This window comes from Echinops telfairi, unplaced genomic scaffold (assembly GCF_000313985.2).
Source record: "Echinops telfairi isolate 266 unplaced genomic scaffold, ASM31398v2 ScPeMD7_20;HRSCAF=75, whole genome shotgun sequence".
Classification (NCBI taxonomy): Eukaryota; Metazoa; Chordata; class Mammalia; order Afrosoricida; family Tenrecidae; genus Echinops; species Echinops telfairi.
In genome coordinates, this window is record NW_022103917.1 from 1,902,941 (window position 1) to 1,911,183 (window position 8,243).

The window sequence follows — 8,243 nt, forward strand, 5'->3', positions numbered from 1 at the left end:
TCCATGTAGCAATAATAAGAGCATCATGTTTCCTTCTAGCAACTATTATTCATAGAAACAGAAATGCCCACACACTCTATCCCACATAAGGAAGACACAAATATCCAATTCTGGAAGATGTTAATGCCTCTTTGAATTCAATAGTAATCCTAACTGTATGGTCTTTGAAATAACCATTTTATAAGTACTCTTGTTAGGTGCTACCAGTCTGTTCTGACTCACAGCAACCCTATATATAAATGAACACAACCCTAATCCTCCACCATCTCCACAATTTTTATTATGTTTGAGCTCATTCTTCCAGCCACTTTGTCTATATTTCTTGTTCCATGTCCTCTTCAGAATCCAGCTTCAATTCCTGGAAGTTTTTTTTGAGATGTGCTACTGCAATTATTTTTTTAATTACCTTCAGCAAAAATTACTTGCATGTGATATTAATCATATTGTTTGATAATTGCTTCAGTCTGTTGGCTCTCTTTTCTTTGAAATGGGCACCAATAGAAATCTCTTCCATTTGGTTGGTCAAGTAACTGTCTTCCAAATTTCCTGGCCTAGATGAATGAGCACACTCTTTTGTTGAAAAGTCTCAATTGTTATTGCGTCAATTCTTTGAGACTTGTCTTTTGCCAGTGCTTTCAGTGAAGCATGGACCTCTTTCTTCAATACCCTTGATTCTTCATCGTATGCTACCTCCTGAAATGAACCAATTCTTTTTGGTACAGGGGGTATATTCTTTCTGTGTTAGGTCAGGTTGTCTAGCAAAACAAATCCAACGACATTCATATATGTATAAGGAAGAGCTTTATATCAAGAAGGCACTTCGGTCCAACTCCAGTCCATAGGTTCAACACTGGTCTGCACTTACTTCTTCAGACCCATGTAGCCAGGTGCCAGTGACAAGAATGATGAACCAAGAAACAGGACAATTGCAGGCTGGTGAGTACAGAGTTGTGTGGCTCCAAAGTTGGAGGAAAAATGTCAGGTCACCTCTCAGTGTTGGGCAGCCCACATGAGGCTCCCCTGGAGCCAGACAGAGTTCAAGCAATCAAGAAGGTGAAGTAGCAGAAACAGAGATGTTTCTGTCCACCTTGCTATCAGACAAAAGGTTTATGACATCAAGGAAGTTTAATCAGGCTGTGACTTGATGGACAGGTTTAACTCCACAACTAGCCAGGAGTGTCTAGTTGATAAATCACTAACTACCTTAGATGACCCCTTGTCAACTTGATACCTCTATCAACATTCTGTCTATACATAATCCCAAGAAAAAAGAATAGAAAAATCATATTTACACCTAACATGACACAGCTAACACGCATACAACTGGAAATGAACCAGACCAATTTAAACCTTATATTTTATTAGTGAACAAAGCAAAAATATTCTATGGCTAACAATTGCCATTTTGCGACCAACTACACCTTAATCCTCTAATCCCATCATCATCTTCCCCCATTCAAAAAACTTTGTTAGCCAGCAATTCCATGTCTTTATCTCCGTTTTGGGTATCCACTTTCTAAACTGCCCATTTCTAAATATGTGTATAATAAATACAGAAACTTGTATGCATAGATATTATATGACTTGTTTCTCTAATAGTCATTGGACTATAAAATATATTTAAAGTTTATTTCCCTTCTACCCATTCTAGTTCCATTTATTTTTTATTAAAGAATTCTTTCATTCACTTATTCCATGCAGTTGCTTTATTTTAATCAATCTCTCTGCTGATTGTTTTCTTAATTGACTAGCCTCTAATATTGGGTCATTATCGTCTTACATTGGAAATACTGTCAGGAGAGCTCAGCCCCTGGAGAAAGTCATTATGCTTGGTAATGTGGAGGGGCAGTGAAAAAGAGAAAGGCCATAAACAAGACGAATTGATGTAGTGGCTTCAGTAATGGACTTGGGCCTACAAAAAATTGTGAAGGTGGCGCAGGATCAGGCAGTGCTTCCTTGTATTGTGCACAGAGGCACTGTGGGTTGGAACCAACTCAGTGGCACCTAACACCATGGGTCTGTACTAAATGTTACTCTTGAACACATTGAAGTACTAGAAGGCACTGGTAAATTAGATCAACAGCCCAAGACAGGAGAATAACCCTTCGCTGGCCATCAGAGCTGTGTAATGAGGACTCAGAAATGGTCAGATCACAGTCTCACGTTCAAGGCAATGGAACTGTTGTTGCTGTCTCCCCTAATGGAAGCATTCATCTAATATTTGTGGTATACCCATGTGTCAATTCCAATCCACAAAACCTCCATGTGATGGAGTAGAACTGCTTTACACAGTTGTCTAGTAATAGAAGCAGATCACCTGATCTTTCTCCCACGGAGTGGCCGTGTGAGTTTGAACCTCCAACTTTTAGGTAAGCAGTGGGATGCTTAGCCTCTGACCCACTTGTGTTTCTTCATCTAACACCAAGACCTCCAAATCAAGCAAAGTTTAAAGGTGACAGAATGGACAGCAAAAATTCTGCTTTACATTAAGTGTATTCATCCATGTAAACTCCATTACCTTTTAATTCAATTTTCTATGAAACCTTTGAATTCCTTTTTATCAGGGGGTTACTCCCCCCCCCAAAAAAAAAGACAGAAAAAAGCTCAGCTGGGCAAAACTTTCATAGTATGCATTTTTACCACTTGGCAAGCATCTAACAACTCGCTTGGAGTTAGTGTGCCCAGTGGTGTCACCTGGGAAGCATCTCTCTGGTCACAGTGATTTTTTTTTTCGTAAACACAGTTTCGCTGGAACCTTGGTTTTTTTGGCTGGTTGATATAAGAGAACAGCGTGTGGCTGTGAAATTTTGTTTTCTGCTCATGAAAAATGCTGCAGAAACTATTGTGATGTTGAACACAGCTTAGAAGGACAACAGTATGGGAAAAACTCAAGTGTATGAGTAATTCTCACTTCAAAAAAGGTGAAATGCCGATTGATGACAAACCTCCTTCTGGACATCTGTCAACTTCCTGAACAGAGAAATGTCATCTGGTAGTGCATTTGGATTTTGTTCAACCAGGTCAGACTGTTAATCAAGCTCTCAATTCAGAGCTTCTACAAAGATATTGTAGCAGTGTGTGACAAATAAGGACTGATTTGTGGCACACAGGGCACTGATTTTGACACCAAGACAATGCATCTGCTAACACAGTCATCTTAGTGCACCAGTTTTGGGGGAAAAACAGCACGCCTCTCTTGACTCGTGCACCTTACTCACCTGACCTCGCTCCATGAAATTTCTTTTTGTTTCTATGAATGAAGAGGGACATTGAAGGACAGAACATGATGATGTAGAAGAGGGGAAGAAGGAAAAAAAGAAAAACGAGGGAGGTGCTGTCAGTCATCCAAACAGATGAGTTTGAAAAATGTTTCCAAGAATAGAATTGCACATTTGACTAGTGTATAAAATGTAATGGAGAGTACTTTGAATGTGATAAGGTGGTTTTGTAAAAAACAAATTAAGTACATGCATTTGAGAAAAAATCCATTTTGAGGGGGGTACCCCCTCACATAAACAAGTTCTTGCCTTTAAGTAACAAGTGACACAGGGACTATAAAAATGAACTCAAATATAGCAACAATTGTGTGGATGGGACAGGACAGAGCGGTGTTTCAGACTTTTGTTCGTAGGGTTGCTATGAGTCCGAACTGACTCTACAGCTCCTAACAACAACCGGATGAATGTCACAGAGCAAAAGAGGGTTCAGTGTTCCTTCTATTTGTGCCATTCAGTTAATTGAACGAATTGAATGAAAAATAAAATATATATCTATATGATGTTCTGAGATTCAGTGAATAACAATTATTTAATTCTTTTATGAGTAATCTGCACATGATTTTTCAGCGAATTGCTCCAACGGCCTTTGCTGCCATTCCGGACTCATAGTGACTCTGTAGAGGACAAAGTGGAACTTCTCCTGTAGGTTTCTCAGACTGTAAATCTTTTTAGTAGAAAGTCGCCACTTTCTGCTGGTGGGTTCAAACTGTTGACTTCTGGTTAGTAACCTACTACACGAACAGGGCAGTGAGAATCCATCAGCCACTCCTTGGGAACAAGGTGAGATTTTCTGTTCCTTTAATGTTTTACAGCCTCACAAACCTAAATGGGCAGTTGTACCCTTATCTATGACATGACAATCAGTAAGAAATTACTCAATGGCAGTGAGCTCCACTGGGTGTCTTTCGATTTGATTTTAAGTAAAGAAATGAAAACCACCTAATTTACAAAATAATTAGCTATGCACCCTTTTCATTTGCTCACTTCCTCAGCTTTGGCACCAATATTTCAACTATCCCTTCTTTATTACCCTGGCGGTTTTTACATGCTCAGCAGCAAAATAGGAAAGAATGCTCTTTTCTAAAGTGGAATAGGGGTTCTAGATGTGCTTCTAAGAAATGAACATTTTGTTCAAATTGATGAGCAGTGAAATAAAGGAATGGCCCACTGTATATCTGTATATAAACATACTTAGGCAAATCTAATTGCAGGTTAATTTTGGTATGGCTAATTTATTGCTAAGATAATTTTATATATGTTTTGTTAGTTAATATTTTCTTTCTCCCAATAGTTCAAGAATTTTGAAGAATGTATCCTGAAGAGAGTAGAGATTGATTTATTTGTGTTCAACAAAAGAATTAAATGTCAAAAACAAGCATATCAAAAATTTGCCATATTGTAATTGATGGCAATTAGATTTGCTTGATTAATGTTGAGATGTGCTAATCAATTTGTGCCTTCAATTCTTTCAAGGTTTGCTAATTTGCTTTCATTGAAAGGATTGGAAAACAAAGCAATTGCTGAGATAATTGTGATTTTATTAAAATTTAAACTTCTAGAATTTATGACAAGATGAGTCTAAAGACAGCAATTCTCTATGCAGACTGATCTGGCACACATTGGGGAAGTGTGTGTGCTGGTTTCCGTTTTTCTCTGACATTTCTCCATCGTCAGCGGAAAAAAAAAGGAGGGTCTAAATACTCAGTGCCTCTAAATCTCCCTATTTGGGAAATTCAGTAGCTCTCAAGTCCTTCTTTCTGCTATTTTTATTATATGTGAAGTGTACAGATATCTAGTAGGAGATGGTTCTGTCAAAGCGCATGCCATAACAGAAAACTTTTGGTATATATACCTGACTTTTCAATTGTTTCATATGCATGTGAAAATTGGACAATGAATAAGGACGATCCAAAAATAATCGACGTGTTTAAATTATGGTGCAAGTGAAAAATATTGAAAGTACTATGTACTACTAAAATAACAAACAAATATATATTGGTAGAAGTAGAACCAGACTGCTCCTTAAAGGGAAGGATGGCAACAAAATGATGTTGAGACTAGTCCCTGGAAAAGGCCAACTGTTTTTGGTAAAGGAGAGGGGCAACAAGAAGGAGGCTGGATTGACATAGTCACTACAACAGTGATTTCAAACGTAAGAGCAATTATGAGAATGCCGTAGGATGGGGCAGCATTTCTCTCCCTTGTACATAGGGTTGCTATGATGGGGAAGTGACGTGATGGCACCTAACCACAACACTACCGCTTTTCCTTAGCAGTCGTGTATGAAAACTCTATTTCCTCCCATTTTTCCCGATATGGAATATAGTCTTTATAGCTGTTTTTGCTATTTTCTAGATGAAAAGGTACAATTGATACTGTTTTAATTTGTGCTCCTTTTATTTACTACAGAATGCATGTTTCATTTATAATTCTTCGGATCCCTAGCCTTATGAACCAGATGTATACAACTGTATTTTAACATATGATGATTTTTTATTTGAATATGTTACAGAAAACATATTTTATGATTAACTTTTAATTCATCTTGGCTATGCCTGAGATTTTATTTTCCAGAGAACTTTAGAATCACTTCATTAGTTCTCAAAGCTATTGTAGTGCATGTGTATATACTCATATGCATATATCTGTATTACAATCTGTTCACTTATTTCTCTAAATATGTTTTTAATAATTTGAAACATTTTACATTTATGCTGCTGTTATTCTCTTTTAAGTAAATTATGCTCATATAACCATAAACTACATCTTTTATAGTAGTTGTAAGAATTTTTCACTTGATTTTGTTGAGTTTACTGGGAAGAAAACAGTGTTCTCTGTAAGAAATGATGATCCTGTCTCCTCCCCAAAATCTGTATTTCTAGTTCATATTTTATTATGTTGATCAGTAGTAGTGATTGTTAGAATCTGTGTGGATATTACAGATCAAAATCTTTTATGAACCTACATATAAAAATCCTCAACAAATTACTAGCAAACTGAATCCAACAGCATTTTGAAATTCCTCATGACCAAATGGGATTTTCCTAGGACTAGAAGGTTGGTCCACCATAGGTAAATGAGTTACGTTTTAATAGATTGAGGAAGGGGCCCTGATCAGAAAGAGCGTTTGATAGATTTGATGGCAACTAACGTAGCCCTCTATCAATATTAAAAACAAAACAGCAATAGAAGGGAACATTTCAACATGTAAAATATAATTTATGAGAAATCACAATTATCATCAAATTCAGTGGCAAAGAAATGAAAACCTTCTCCCAAAGATTAGAAAGAGTCCCTAGATACTGCAAATGGTTAATGTGCTGGGCTGTTACCCAAAAGGTTCGACGTTCCAATCCACCTAAGGCTCCTTGAAATAGTGGTCTGGTAGTCTACTTCCAAAAATATCAGCCATTGAAAACTTTATGGAGTAAAAATGATGTCCCCATGAGTAGAAATTGACTTTGCAGAAAATGAGTTCTAGATAAAATCAGAAGGAAGACAAAGATGCATGCTTTCTTCCTCATTATTTAATATTATAATGAAATTTCTATCTAGAAAAATTGTGTGTATGTGTGTATACACTGATCTCCAAATTTGAAATGAACAAATAGACTATATGCTTTATAATATAACATTCTTTATATTTCTGTAAGGTATAGTAATGGCTTCTTTTTAATTTTTTTCAAATTTTTATAATTTAATTATCTCTTTATCAGTCAATATAGCTATGGTTTGTCATTAAAAAAAAAACTCTTTCCAGTAAATAATATTTTGTTTTTGCCTCTCTATGTTGTTTTCTTTTCTCTTTCTCCTCTCTATTTTGTTAATTACTTCTCTAATCCTTACTATTTATTCCTTCAGTTTGCAGTAGGTTTGGTTTGTTTTTATTTTCCCAGTGTATTACGGTGGGAAGTTCAGCTATAGAATTTAGGTTTTTCTTATTTTCTGATGTAGCCATGTATAACTACTCTTCTCAGATAGAGCATTTTCAATATGGAGCCTGAGAAAATGAAAAATGTTCGAATGCTACCCATTCTGTGGAGTTACTTTAATCTTCGATTGGGTAGTGGCGGAAGAGAGAGCCCTGTGTCTGCCTCCATGAGCAGTAGAGCTTGTCCCACTCAGCTGGGGAGGTGTTGATGACCTCAATACTACAGTCTTCCAGTTACTATTGATTTAATTTAGTAGCTTTTCTTGACTAAAGGTTGCCCCCATTTTTACATTCCTTTAGGAAAATTTGCAAGCACTTTAAGTGGGCTGTTTCTTGATGGTGATGGTTTTCTTGGTTTGTTTTTTCCCGTTTTCATTAGTTCCTATTGTTTTGCAGAGGAAAGTTTCTGCAGAACTCATGCCACCATACTCCAAACGCCTCTCAGTGTTTGAAGAGTTTAGCTCTCAGTGAGCACTATATTGCTTCCAGATCTCCTGAAACCTTGACTGGAAGGGATTAGAGTACTCAAAATTTTGTAGAAAACTGGTTTGGGAAATATTCTGATGAGAGCATAATGAAGTACCTGTCCAACAATTTGAATATTAGCCAGCTTTCCCAAATGTAATACTTTATGAATCCGAGTTGAGGGAAGAAAGAAGAGCAACAACCAAAAAATTGAGCCATATTCATATTAGGTCGTGAAGCAAATTCTAGACAATTTGTTTTCCCTAATAGATTCATATCAACCTTTCATATTTGTCATATTATTCTCCAAAAGATTTACTTTTCAATGAAATTTTGCCTTTTCATAGTTTTACATTTTATTATAAGTTTCTATTTGCAGTGTGAATTGTAAATGTGAAAAACACTCATATTGTGCTAAATGCTTTAGAAACACTTAAGCCAGTTCACCTTCCCGACACAACCGCTGAAGACAAAGCGGGTGAACAAGCAAATGTGGTGAAGAAAGCTGATGGTGCCCGGCTATCAAAAGATATAGCGTCTGGGGTCTTAAAAGCTTGAAGGTAAACAAG